Below are 14,968 nucleotides of genomic sequence, written 5' to 3' on the forward strand. Positions count from 1 at the left end.
TGGAGAACTTCTCAAGCAGGGATATGTTCTCGGTGTAGTTCTCCTCTCACCCCTCTCCCGCCCTCCTCCGCCCCTCCTCGACCGTCTTTCCCGCGTTCCTCGGTCCTTGCCAATACTCCCAGCCTCTTCTTCTGCTTCTTCTTCTTCTCCATTCCCTCTTCGTCCTTTTCCCTCGCGCCTCACAACCAGTCATCCTTTTTACGCGACCCGTTACGATTCCCTCGCCAAGTTCTAGCGAAACAGTGACACCGGACTGGAACTGTCACTTGATTTATCATAGCATTTTATATCGTGCGTTATGTAGAATCACGCACAGACCAACAACAAAATAGCAATTTAAGCGCGAGAGAAAGAAACAGTCGTAATTAGAATGTCGTCTAAAAGCGACACGAAAAGAAACGGGGAGCACAATTAAAGTGTAAGGTTTTTTCGAGCTCGCGTTACATGTGGGGAAAATGGAAAATTTCACGAGGGCCTTTCGTGGAAAATTTTCTATCTCACGTAGAGATAAGCCGCTGTACGTTAACGGATTTAATACAATGCAATATACGTGTTTGCAATACACGTATACATACACGTGCGTGTGCACCTGTATATATACGTTTATCTCTATATAGCGCGCAGATCTTATATAGACCCAAGAGTGAGGTACATGTGTATACATGTATGTTGGACTCTTACTTGTATGTGTGTACGCGTGTGTGTATATATGTGGTGTAGGACGGCACAAGGCGGAGGGACGTGCGGAGAGGACAAATATAGGGGCGGAAAGACCGAACGTCGTCCTTTATACCTTAGGTGGTCCCCGTGGATCCTAGCTGAGTCCTCCTTTCGTATCTTTACTCCCATTTCATCTCCTGCCACCCCACCGGCTTCCCAAGCCGTCCTTATTCTCTCCACTAGCCTTTACCGCGTTCTCTTCTCGGATCGAGTCTCTTAGGTTGGGTTTCTGTTCTCCTCCTCCCTCCTCTCCCTCGTCCCTCTTCTCTTTTCTCTCTGACCACCCCTCCAAATCGCCCGAAGCAAAAAACCTTCTAGCCTTCCACGAAAGGGTAGGAAGGACGACGAAGGGGAGTGTCACACAGTCGTCGGATGAAGGTAGACAGTTATCTTTCAGAGAGAGAGTTTGGCCATGATTTTTGTCGCCACTCTGAGAATCAATAAAATTTTATGACGCTCTTATATATGGAACCTTGATTAACCGAAGGTAAAGTGACGTCAGTAAAATAGAATTATGGAATTGTATAAAGTACCAATATATTCACTGCTAAAAGTAGTAGCATTATCCAGAAATCATCGCGACAAAAACAACAGTTAAAAATATACCTATTCCTAAAAATAAGCCTGCGAACGTTCTAAAGTAGAAGTGACGCATGAAAGAAGAAGAAGAGATCAAAAATTTTTGAATTATAATAATAAAATAAATTGATAGTTTCTCTGTATTAATATAGCTTGGAAAATATGATAAAACTTCTATAAATTAAACCTCAAAATTAAACTGAGAAACAAAATTCCTGGAAACGTCCTTTGCTTTATCCTTTTTTATTTTTGGTCAACACTATTTTTCAGTATTCCAGAAAATTCTCAAATCTGGAATATTATTCAAAAAGTAAAAAGCCATCTAGATTTAAGAATAATGCAAAGAGGATACATACGATTGAAGATGTTATAAAAAGATTTAATAGCAAGATTTTTTTTGAGTTTTTAATTTGGCTCGATCCGTGACATTTCCCAGAAAACTGAATTTTTAAGCCTAACGACAAATTCTCTCTTCATTCTAACTCGTGTATTATATTTCTTTGTTGTGAACATAATATATCTTCCACGCTTATTAACTCTTTTAAAATTCTAACGTTGGAGAAATATATTCCATACAGTAATTGATATCAATAATTTTAGCTATTGATAATAATATAAGAAATATTTTATTACATAATTTTCGCCAAATTTTTCTTTAGTGAAATAAGTGAAAATAAAAAAAAGAAATAATATAGTAAAATAAAAAAGTGGAATTTGTGTGTTGCTTTGAAAATTCATAAATAAATATATAAAAACTCTAAATTTTTTAATTATTGATTAATTAATTCGTTAGCAAGAAAATACATATTTTATCTCAAATTTTATTTAAACTAATTGCGCACTCAGATGTTACGGATATTCCGGATGATTTTCCATGGAAAATATTCGACAACCGTGTAACACGTAATTGTTCATTCGTTGATTTGTTCTTATGAATAATTTCATATAGGAAAAGCAAGCGCGCAAGCAGAACTATGAAAAATTTCGTAGTTTTATTTTTTCAGATAATATTGTCTACAAACTCTTGGCTAACTTTTCATACTATATGACTAATTTCTAGAATGTAAGAAGCAAGGACAATAGGATCAACCAAGTACAATGCTAGATGACCGCGCAGTGGTTTCTTCGAGGTAACACGTTGGGATTAAACATTTCCTTTGTTCGTTTCGAGCCCGAGTTGTCTGTCCGGTCGGTCTTATACCCCTTTGTCCTCTAGTGTCTTTTTGCAAAGAATCTCTCCTTCCAACCTGATCATCTTTCTCATTTGCTCTTTCTATCTTTCTGCCGGCGTCTCTTTTTGTTGATCTCTCTTTCTTTCGTTCTATCTATGTCATTCTGCCTCGCTTCTATTTTCCTCCGCCTTCCTTCTACAGCAGACCCTTAGGTAATACCATCGTAGCTGCCACCCTGGACACCACCAAGTCCCCCACAATTTCGATCTCCACCCTTCGTAGACCGAAACTCACATCCCGGCTTCCATCCAACCAACGCGTACTCCCGCTCGCCCCTCTGTTCTCGCTCTCTCTTCCCGCATTCTCCATACTCCTGTTACTATCAACCTCCTTCTCTCAACAGGAACGATGGAACAACGTCGGGACGCTGCGCGGAGGGGCGCTTGGGCGGAAGGGTAAGTTTCTTGTTAGGGTCCAGACTCACTGGCGACTCCTAAGTTGTTGTAGGCATGTGCCTTGTAGGGCAAAAGAGAGGTGACGGGACAAGGGAGGAAGAAGCGGCTAACGTAGGAACGAGTATAGTTGCCGAGAAACGGGAGAGAACGGACAGGCGGGAGAGGTAGTGAAGGGTGCAAACAACCGTGGCTGGACAAACAAACCGATGGACCCGAAATCTCGTCGTGATTCGGATTGTTTGAAGATTAAATCAGCCTCGAACTACAACCGAGTTCGACCACTCGAGCCGCGATGAACACCCAAACGATAGAGACGACGACAAGCAGGAAGATCTCGCCGGAAAGGTTTCCAGCTGCTGGAGATTTACCTGATCCGCCACATAAATTGACAATCGCTTCTAATGCTCGGTATTGCGATCTGTAGTAGAATCGGGATGGATTTGACAAATGATAGTTCTCGGGGTACACGCAACATTGTAAAAACAATTAATCAGTATGTCAATAAATCGTGTCTTATCACGTGGAACATTTATACATATTAATCAATAAATTTTGAAAATATTATTATATCAATTTTAAAATGCGCGAGAAGAATATTTAACTCAAATATAGTATTTCCGATTTAAAAACAATTTAAGTTTAGTTTCGAAAATTTTTCTCATTAAAATTCATTATTTAAAAACTGAAATTGTTAATGTTTCCACAAAATGAAAGATATCAAAATATATACAATTTATGCATCATAAAATGTTACGTACGGAAATATGATATTATTATATTATTCAATAATAAATTATAAATTATAAATTATGATTATAACATGTTTTCTGAATTTTAATACTTCAGCATTGAATCTCTATAAGTTATTTTTCTATATAAAAAAATTAATATATTATAAATTATAAAAAAATTAATTTGCACCATATTGTTTTTTTCGCACGTTACTTTTAAAAATTTATAAACGTCCTTTCATTCATAAATTAATTATTACCATCAAACTATTTTTCGCAACTCGAATCTCGCAGTCGGTTACGATGTCCGAAGCAATATTAGACAAGATAGACGGAAAAATTGATTGTTCTTCGGTGGAAAGCGCGAACCCTGAACTCGGCTAGCAGTTGCACAACCGTAGATCGAAAGTCTGTTCGATCGCTCGGCCGTTCATTCGTTCGCACGGCCTAGACTCCAACGGCCGCGAGAGCGAGGTGAATGTTCTTCGCTCGTCGGTGCGCGGCCGGACATTATTTAATAATGCATTACTACGTACATTAACGCGATACAGCGGCCATATGTGACGGTGCCTAGATACATCCTCGTGCGCGCTATCGCACGTGCGTTCCGCGTCCACGTATGCGCGCGCGCGTGTGTGTGTATACATGAGTGCGCAATAGCGTGCTCGTGTATATGCATGTCTCCTATCCTTGTATACCTTTCAACGTAGTGACGAGCGAAAGAGGGGTAGCTATAGGGAACCAACCCCTTCTCTCTCTCCCTCTGTCTCATCCTCTGACTCTCTCGTGCGCTTTTCTCCCTCTTTGTCTCTTTATCTTCCTTTCCCGTTCGCTCTTCTATCGCGTGTCCCTTTACATATACATATCCGTGCGCACAAAGACATATGCACACTCATACGCCCGTGCTCGACACACGCACGCGGTACGCGCTTCTAGTGGGCTGTATATTTCAGGACTGCGGGCATAGTTACAGTGCACCGTGCAATATGCACGCTGTGGAGGGTGCGGACTGTAGCGTTCGAAGCCTCCGAGTGCAACGTGCTAGGGCGCAGAGAGAGAGAGAGAGAGAGGGGGGGGGAGGAGAGGGAGAGTGGATAGGGAGAGATGGCCGCACGGGAAGGGAGGGTGGGTTTAAAGCGAGGTGCAGTGGACAGCGCGGTGGACTAACTGGGGCTCGTGTTACGGGGCCGCACATCGGCGAACTTAGCGTATCTATATGCCTGCAAGCAGAGAAACGGGGCGAGATGCAAGGGCAGCAGAGAGAAAGGGACGAAACGCGCCGACGAGATAGGACGGTGAAGGCGAGAGAGAGAGAAAGAGAGAGAGAGCGGACAAAGGTCGCAAGGACGGAGAGGGGGAGAGGGATGAGAACAAAGGGGGAGAGAGAGTACACTCTAACCAAAATGTTAATTATTTAACTAGCAGGTAGCTCGGCTAACGAGTCGAGTATGCGGACCGGAGTCTAGGTGCGTCCGTATAGATCACTGTAACTCGGAAACGGCGGTGGAGGTTTAGCCGCGTCCAATTACCGGTGCCGGAAAAGCCGGTCTGAAAAGAAAAGAAAAGAGCTCCGAACACGCAAAAGTGATATTCTCGGTCTAAGGAAACGTTTCATCTAATTTTCTACGCACCCAAATCCTAACATTTGGAAAGAGATTTGAAGAAAAAACATTCATCATTCGTAAAATAATGATCTATATATATTAAAATAAATTATAGTATAACTATATAAAAATTAAAATAAAGAGTAACTTATATATAGTAACGTTGTAAAAGTGCAATTTAGAACGCGTAATATTTTTGGGTCACAATCGAATTACTATTTTTCTTTTGTCTGCCGCATATAAAAAGAAGGAAACAAATACACGGCACTTTTAATTTACGGGGATCAATGAAGGGGTCGGCGATGCGATTATTCACCGGCGCGTTAGCCGCATGAACGGCACTTCAACACCGCGGTCTTTGTCATAAAAAAATCACGCGATAACATGTATATCAACTCACGATGCTGTAGATAAATAATACGATAACATGATTGTCTCGTTCAGCGATGCCACCCCGTGGCGCTCTTCAGCCTATCAACCCTCTTTCCATCCCGTTCTTCCGTATGCCTGACTGCCGCGCTGCCGGCTTGTAAAGCTGCGACTACAGTAAGGACGAGAGGAAGGAAGGAAGGGGGAGAGGGAGAGAGAGAGGCCCCTTAAGCGAAAATGGGGTAAATCGAGATAAGGGCCGGGAAATTAGTGCGTGGACGATTTTATTAGAGCGTCGGCGTGTAATGAAGATTTTATGAGCGCCGCTCAATTATTGGTTATTTAACATCTCCACGCTACCTAGTAGAGGAGAGAGGTGGAGGTGACGGAAGAGAGTCAGGAGGATGGGTAAACCGCCCATCCCTGTGTTGGATTCATAATTGTTTTGCAGCATCGAGAGAGGAAGAAAGAGAGAGAGAGAAGGAGAGTGCTCGAACCCTCGCCGATAGGATCTCTCTCGATATCGCCGAATACCTAATTACCACGAAGCGCGCGGTCGCCATTCATCAGATAGCGCCAGTCGGTCCTTATGGAAATTAGAGAGAACCGAAACATACATATCGCGAATCTCACCGTTCCTTCGTTCTCATATCAATTCCGGATCTCGCTGTGTTACTGACCCTCTTACGAAACGAGAGAGAATAAAAGAAGTTCTTTTTGCGAAAATATTTCTCGAACGAATCAGCTACTAAAAATTTAATGACAAATCCTCTTGAAAGAATAATACGAATTAGAAGTATTTGACGCTTTTCTTTTTGTAAACATGGCAAATTTAATAAGTAAATAAAAGTAGTCCCATGTTTAGAAATGAATAGAGTGATATAATTAAAGAACTAGCTAAAATAAAATAAATGAAATAAATAAAATAGAAAGATATAAAATATAAGTATTAATAATAATTAATAATCACACATTTCAATTATACTAAATTATACTAAATGTATTAAAAATAATTAATAATTAATCTTAAATGTATATTAAATATATTAATTATATGCATACATATTTGTGTGTTAATTATATTTGAGATGTATATATTTAATTTCAAAAATACATTTATATATATATATATATATATATATATATATATATATATACATACACACGAGAGAATAAATACTATTGATAATAAGAAAAGTATAATTTTACTTATCTATAAAATTACAATATGTACAAAATAAAATCTTCAAAAGTTTAAATATTTCATTTCGTATGAAGATCTCTCTCTCTCTCTCTCTCTCTCCCCCTCCTCTTTAAATTTATCATCTCCAAAATAAGACACTATCCTAGAGTTATAATGCCTTCCAAGCCTCTAAAGTTAATACTATGTTATCCACACTGAGAGTGGAAAATTCTCGTCGAAAGTTGCGGATTCTTAAAGACCGAACTGCGTATATCGACTATGCGGCGTAGCCGAGTTCTCGGTGCTGTCGACCACACTCTCCAGTTATCCGGTCTCATCGCACGAATCAATGTCCTTGAAGATACCTTAGGCGGAAGTTGGCTCGCGGGTAAATAAGAGAGAAAATGAGAGAGAGGAAGAGAGAGATAGAGATGGCAGGTCTATGATACCTTGAACCACCGTCAGGTTGGAAGCGGCCATTTTGCCTCTCTCTCTCTCTCCCTCTTTCTCTCTTGGCCCTGCTATCTCTCTCCCTCTCTCTCTCTCTCTCTCTTTGGGTTCTCCAACCCGCACTCCCGCAGCACAGGGGTAGTACGAGGGATGGATACGGGGGTGTTTGAGGTGGACTAAACGGGGTGAAGGCACACAGCTACACAGAATGTTTGTGTGTGTGCCTTTATATAGTATATATAGATATCTATATAGTATATATAGATATCTGCTCTCTGCCCTCCAGTACCGGAAACAGCTCCGTCCCGAACTCAACCAACGCTATGGCAGCATGGCGAACCCAGCGGTGCTCATATTTTTTGGACGGGTCGCTTTGTCGGCGTCGCCGCGACAACGGTGAACTTTGCCGGTCGTATGCAACGGTTAAAGCAAAAGTTGGATGCATATGCATCGCCTACTATCGCTGTTGTATTTCAGATGTTAAAGGTCCGCCCGAAGAACAACGTGTCACTACCACCAGAAGATCAGCGGTGACGTGAAAGTCGCGTCGCGTCAGTTCCTCTTCCGTTCACCAAGTATTGCACATGGCAATTTCGGCGCCATTGGATAGCATTAACGTATCGTTCACTTGAAAATGGCTGAAAAATAAAATACGTTTAAATAAAAATTCGGTGAAAGAGAAACTATTCACGCCAGTGACTCATGTTTCTCCATTTCTAGTAGTACAATTCAATATTCGCAATTTTTATTTCATCATTTGATCATTTTCGAGATCTGTTGTACTTAGATACACGATGCAAAACGACTTCAAAATTGTACTCGTTACCTTCGAGCCTCGCTCGAGGCCGAAGCGCGGAAGAAGATCGGTATATCGATTTTCACGTGCGACAGATACACGGTTATATTAATTATAATTTTATTTCGCATCACATGAGCATATTAGCCACCGCGAGCTCTCCCAGTGGATCCATTCTCGTTTGCGCCAGCAATCCGATTAAGATCGAAAAGTTGAATTGCGATGACCCAATTCGCGCTCTGACAAAGCGCGCGCCCTTTTTAATCCGACCGGAGAGCGGCGCGGCAATGCGAAGGTATTTCACGTGTGTACGCGAAGCGTGCGCGGCTATATACGTCCTTTCGTAAGTGAAAGAGGGGAAGAGAAAGAGCCAGCTAATGTGCGCAGCGCACGCCATACGTGGGTGTGACAGCGCGGTCATAATAACACGGCCCTTCACAGCACGATGTATGCCTTCGAGTGCTTAATAATGAAGAAATTAATAAAAAGCCAGAGCAGCGAGGCGTTTTGTTGGGGCAAACGCTCGACGGTGCAACCTACTCGTTATCTAAATAACAAGCTCACAAATGAGAAGAAAAGACTTCTGGATAGTCGAAATCTTTTTTAGAGAAATGAAAGTCACATGTGAAAATTTGAAAGAAAGTTATGACTATATTATATATATTATCTTTTATAGCGGAGAATAGAATTTCAAGTCCTCGATTCAAAAAAACATCACACAATTCCAAATAGATATGTTACTTGAATTACAAGCATTTGGATTACATATATTTTTGCAACATGTGACTAAAATAATAATTGAATTTTTCATCGGAATCTTGATAATTGATAAAGAATATTTTCTCTCTCGAAAAAAAAGTTTTTCACTTTTAGTTATTGTCTTTTGAAATTATTGCGTCAATTAAGAGAATGAATTGCAATTGATGACGCGAACTCTGGAAAAACGATATTCGAAAATTACATAATCCATTGAATAGAAAAATATGAATCATGTGCGCTTCACCTTCTGCAAAAGTAAAAGCACTTCGTATACAAAGAAACGCTAGAGACACGAGATTCTAATAGAGAGTTAGAAGTATTTGCGACCATACGCTCTTATAAGTACAAGCACTCGACACAAAATACACACACACGCACATACACATGCACTCATGTCGACAGTAACATATAAGATTGGCGCATCGTAGAATGGTTAGTGAGTGAGTATTTGGACTTGCAGACTTGAAGATAGGTACTTTCCGCCTCCGGTGGAAACTGACGGCAAAGGGAGAGCTTTGCGAGAAGAAATTGTCGGCAGAAGATACCCGGGCTACGAAGATAGCGATGGCTACGAACCTTTCGGGAAGATATCATTAAATTTCCGGAGCTCGTCCTAGTTCGTCTACCTTCCTAGTCCTAGCGTATCCTGGTCCATTCAGCGACGTTGCAACTGACGTCGTATAGACTGCAACGTGACGATCTATTTCTGCAATAGTCGGATAGTGCAATAGTTGAATCATAAAATTTTCAAAATAATAAAATATTAAGACCATAAATATTGTTAACTGTTTTCAAAAATGTAATGTAAATGTAAATATGTTAAAAAATAATTTAACAGTTATATAATTTTATACTATCAAAAGATATATGAAATTTCATCGCTTTACTTTCCGATCAACTGCTATTTAAGCAGTTTATAATCTGCTATTTATTTATACTCTAGAGATATTTATTCATACTTTAAGATTATCGAAAATCAAATTAAAAATATATTATCTCCACACGCATGATATGAATCTAAATATCGCGGATATGTTTCGGTTTATTATATCATAAAATTTATTTGAATAATTGTTTTTCCTTAAATAATGTTTCTGATAAATTAGAACATCTTATTTTCAAGGGCTTTTCCCGGGCAATGCGGAGCTTCTCCGCCGGGCTCGTCTCTTGTACGCGTTTGGAATAGGGTCTTACCTCTCGCCTGAGACGGGAACCAGGATAAACGGGAACAGGGAGGGTCTCATTCGAGTTGCAGGGTCGTTCCCTGCGAAGGTGGAGCAAAGGAGAAGCTTTCGCCTTCGACCCCAACCGGTAAGGACGGGAGGGCGGGAGGAGGAGAAGGGAGGAAAGGAACTAAGAGATCCGGAGGGTTGAGAGAACGAGCAACCCTCAGGATTCGACCTGGACCGACGACGACCCTTCTGCGAAATATCCTCTGGACCAAGGCTGTCTGCAGCATACATACTCTTCGTTGGTGTAAGGGACGCACATACATACATACATACACGCGAACTACACTTGCGAATGTTACATACGTTACCCGGCCATTCCCGCTGCTGCAGTAACTTCGCACTTGCACACACATTGGCGCATGACGAAGTATTCGTACGTGTACGGCCGTGTAAAGTTGGCGAAATCGTTTGTTCCATTCTTTGTGCACGTACGACTGCACCCCCGGTGGCTTTGTGTACGCGCATAATAGTCCTCTACGATTCGTTTATTACGCGGAGATACACCCGCGCGCCTCCTTTATATATAGACACACCGGTCGGATTTTTCTTTCGCGCCGTACTCAAAGGACTCTCCGCGCGCGTCGCAGGTCAATAGGTGCTCCGAGGATTTTCGCAACGAGTATATTGACTTTTCCGCATGTGTGTGGCTGGCACTGTTATTTTCATTATCGTTCTTTAACGTAGTGATTAATACATTCACGGATGATGAAATCTTTCATGATAATATAAAAATTATTTTATTATCAATATATATATATAAGTAGAATCATACTTTTAATTCAATTATACATACATATACATGTATGTGTATATATATATATATATATATATATATATATATATATATATATATATATGTATATGTATATGTATGTATAATTGAATTAATATATTTGAGCTTTACAAAATTGCTAATATTATCTTTCAGATGTAATATTGATTTAATAGACATTAAAATATTGAGATAATTAAAAACAAGCTTCGATAATTTCTATCTTATGTTAATATGTTTATATTAAATACTGATTTATGATTAACGCATATGTCTAATGTTAATATTTTAGATAAATAATTAATTTAAATTTAGTGCAAAATTCCTTTTAGAAAAAAAAATCGTACATATACTTATACGTACATACATACATACATACATACAAATACAAATACATACATACATACATACATATATATATATATATATATATATATATATATATATATATATATAAATGTGTATACCAGAGAGTGTAAAGTTCTAATATCAAATTGCTTTAACAATTTTGAGACATTCAACGATAACCCCGCAAGTTTCGACATTAAAAAGATTAAGCCTCGCATAAGCTCTCTCATCATTCTTCTCACGCGCCCGCTGATGCAAAGTACACCTCACGCCCGCCTCACGCCTCGCAGTATCACCACCCCCTTCTTCTCCTCTGTACCAGGTAATCCGCATGAACTCCGTAGATCCCAATAGTTAAAAACCGGTTCGGGCGTACTCGGAGTTTCACCGCGCCCGCGTGTCATATCTTCTTCCTCGTTTTTTTTCTCTTCACCCTCTTTGCCGTCCCCTTGAATAGTCGCACGGGTATGTGGATTTCGGATTTACCAAGCAGGTGGAGGTAACCGAAGCCCTCAGCAATCGTACCACGGAATTATTTAGAACAGTGGATAGTAGCCACGTTGTAGTTAGGTTGGCTGCGGTGTCCAGGACTACCACCCTATATCCACCCTACCTTTGCCATCCCACACTACGAGCGGACCCCGATGTTCAACCATCCTACTCACCCTTCCCCCTACTCCCCCTTGCCTCCAACCCCCGGCCGCCCTTCTGCCCCCGTGCCAGCCAACCATCCAGCCTCTCCTATCCCCTTTGCCCTTCGCCAACCACCGAGTGTACTCCACCTCCAGCCCGGCTTAGTTCAAAGCAGCCCAGCAACCCGCCACCCTCATCCGACTCTCTCTCCCTCCCTCCGCCCCTTTACCGCTCCCTCGCCCACTCGCTCTCTAGCCACCCATCTACCCGCCACCCCCTAGCAGTAGCTCGACGTACCCTTGCGTGCTTGCCTGCCTGCCTGCCTGCCAGCCTGCCTGCCTGCTTGCCTGCCTGCCTGCCTGCCTGCCTGCTTGCCTGCCTGCCTGCCTGCCTGCCAGCCATCCACCTAACCCAACCACCCCAACCACCCACTCTCTCTCCCGACTACGCTACTACCAACCACCCACACTCTGTGCCCCCCTTTCGACCCATCCCCTTGACGCGCACCAGCCCTGCCTGCTACGCCGCAACCACCCCCGAACAGAAAACACAGCTGAGCCAACGTGCTCTCGGGCTGAAATGCCTTCCACCTTTCAGAGGGAAGAGTGTCTTGCTTCGCTTTCCGCGCACCCACCTTCCGCCCGCTTCACATTTCCCATTCCACTCCCCCCTTCCCTTTCTACCTCCTTTCCGCCGTCCTGTCTCCTTTTCGTTCCTCGTTTCTCGACCTTCCTTCTGCCGTTGACGTCCCGGCTCTTACTCCTTGTACGATACGCAATACAATACACAACTGATAAAAATAATTGAAAATACATGTGTGTAATACCAAATACTATCTCGTCTTCTGTCTTTTCACTTTCCTGTCGATTATCGCCTCCGTAATAGCTACAGATGTATAGATATATATACCTGTCCACCGCGAACACGGCAACTCAGTCTGCGAATATTTTAGCGAGTACATCCTCCGTAACGGTCTCGCGTTGCGCGCGGTTGCTCCTCTTTCCTCTTGCTGTGTGTCCCCCAGCCGAGAAACAAGTCCGACCGTATGCAGACACAACGTTACACAGCATATAACTCACCCGCCGCTCCCAAGTGGCGTTTATTTCGATGGTTAGTGCCTCTTTCGTCGTTTGTTGTGCCCGCGTTTCGTTTGCGAGGTAATTTCATTCGCAGGTTGAACCTTCCGTGCGTTTCTGACGATATCAGTCCAATTACATGTTATTAATTATAATTAATTGAATTGCAAACTTGTCAAACAATTAAAAAAGAACTTTAGCTACTGAGAATAACATATGTAATATTCGTAAATATCGAAAAATGCGTATACTTTATATTTGTTTCATCGTGACTTAAAATCAAACAGAATAACTTTTTTTCATGTAATATTTTTCAATTTTTTATAATTCTTATGTTCTATATAAAATGAAAAAAATGTTAAATGTACATATATTTGCGCATGTGTAAAGTGTATTTGCCTTTTCTGTAACTCTATAACTAACTTGCAGAATAGAATTGATTGTCCTCTTTTCAAGATATTGACACTTTGATTTCGTGTTTCGTATTGGACTTCTCGCGGTTCTCGATTATCGTTTCCGTGACTTATTTCCTACATACATACGTAATGAACGTACTGTACAACGTAGAAATGCAATTCTTTACATAATCGCGCACTCGAACGATTAGTCCATTTATTTCCTTCCGCTCTTTGTCCGCGTATTCGAGCGATTCATTAATAAGCAGACATTTTGTTTTGTATCCCTTTGTCATTGAAACAATTAATTCGCGCACACAATCGGGCGATATTTTTAAATTATCCGGTAGAATTTGCGTTTCGTTCGTGCGGTATCGCTTCGAATTTCAGTTTGTTAATTCCATGCAGAATGGCTGCAGTGTTCCAACGGTCCTCTGATACTACCGTTGCGTGAAAGGTATTAGCGATCAATTAATAAACAATTAATCCAACTGGCTGTAACGTTAAACACGTACTTAGCTTAGGGTACACGCGATCGATGCGTCGATATACACCTGACGTTCTCGACCGCCCTAAAGCCTGTGTAGAGCATCGTACAATCGACCAAGCATGTTATCTGTACTTTCTTATAAAAACAAGATAAATTAGAAATTTATTTTTCCCTCCAGAACTCTCTCGTAACAGAAATAGAAATCCTCTATGCATAAATATATTAATTTGTAAGAAATATATGAATTCAATTGACATGGATTCTACAATAGAATGCAATAGACAGATAAAACTAATAATTTCATAGCGAAACAATTATAAAAAAATTAACAGTCAACGATAAACGTCGACTTTTTATCTCAGCTAATAACTTTAGAGCATCTTTAATAAAATAATTCTCAAATAAAAGTATTAAACGATTATTATCTCTCGTTTCTTTTACATATTATATATATTAAGACGCGATGCCAAATATTTGTTCAATAATAATATACTCCAAGTGCTCTGAGGCGGAATTTTTCATTAATGAATAGTTAATCAATTAATAATGGATAGTTAATCAATTATTCTCAAGATTAAGTTGACATTTAGCGCAGAACGCATCGATTGTCGCGTATGTATGTCTCACGTTCTCAATTATCCCCTAAAACCTACGTGCGTAGAAACGCGTTTGGCCAAAGCGGTCAGGCGAACATATGCGCGACTAGTCACCACCCCCTTTGTGTCATCCCCTGAGACCGCTTTCTCCCCTGTTTCACACATACTTACGCAACTGGTACCTGATACCATGTGCATGTCTCCGAGAATACCTGTCTCCGTAAAGCGGATATTCCGTATGTATGTCCCTACCTGCCTTTCCCTTCCCCCTGAAGCCTCATCTTGCAAGTCACCCCCGCAGACACCGTGTAAGATAGAGATAGGGAGAGCGAGAGAGAGTTTATATATCGTCCTTTCTCTTTCTCTCTCCCTTTCTACCTCACCTCGCCTCTTCAAGTATGTGTACACTCGCGCGCATACACACGCGTGCGAAATCGCACCGACCCTCGTCGTGCGTGTGTCAGAGGGGACCGTGAGCGAGCGGTTGAGAGAACAGAGGAGAAGGATAAAGAGAAAGAGAGAGAGAGAGAGAAAGCGGGGGAGAGAGGTACAATATTCTCTATGTATTAGCTACATATCCGGCACATAGAGTAGCCCCGAGTAAATGG

At 41.2% G+C, this 14,968-nt stretch overlaps 1 long non-coding RNA gene across 1 annotated transcript in view; it reads left to right on the forward strand.

Annotated features, from left to right (window-relative positions):
* The window catches only part of LOC145963976 (uncharacterized), a 42,886-nt gene extending 39,392 nt beyond the window's left edge, over nucleotides 1-3,494 (forward strand). Inside the window, exons 2-3 of the long non-coding RNA XR_014436320.1 lie at nucleotides 2,875-2,926; nucleotides 2,994-3,494. This is a non-coding gene — a long non-coding RNA (uncharacterized LOC145963976). The remainder of the gene's footprint in view (nucleotides 1-2,874; nucleotides 2,927-2,993) is intronic.
* Nucleotides 3,495-14,968: the final 11,474 nt, after the last annotated feature.

The sequence above is a fragment of the Camponotus vicinus genome, unplaced genomic scaffold, assembly GCF_025532165.1.
Source record: "Camponotus vicinus isolate PSW18456_S1 unplaced genomic scaffold, iyCamVici1.0 SCAF_1, whole genome shotgun sequence".
NCBI lineage: Eukaryota > Metazoa > Arthropoda > Insecta > Hymenoptera > Formicidae > Camponotus > Camponotus vicinus.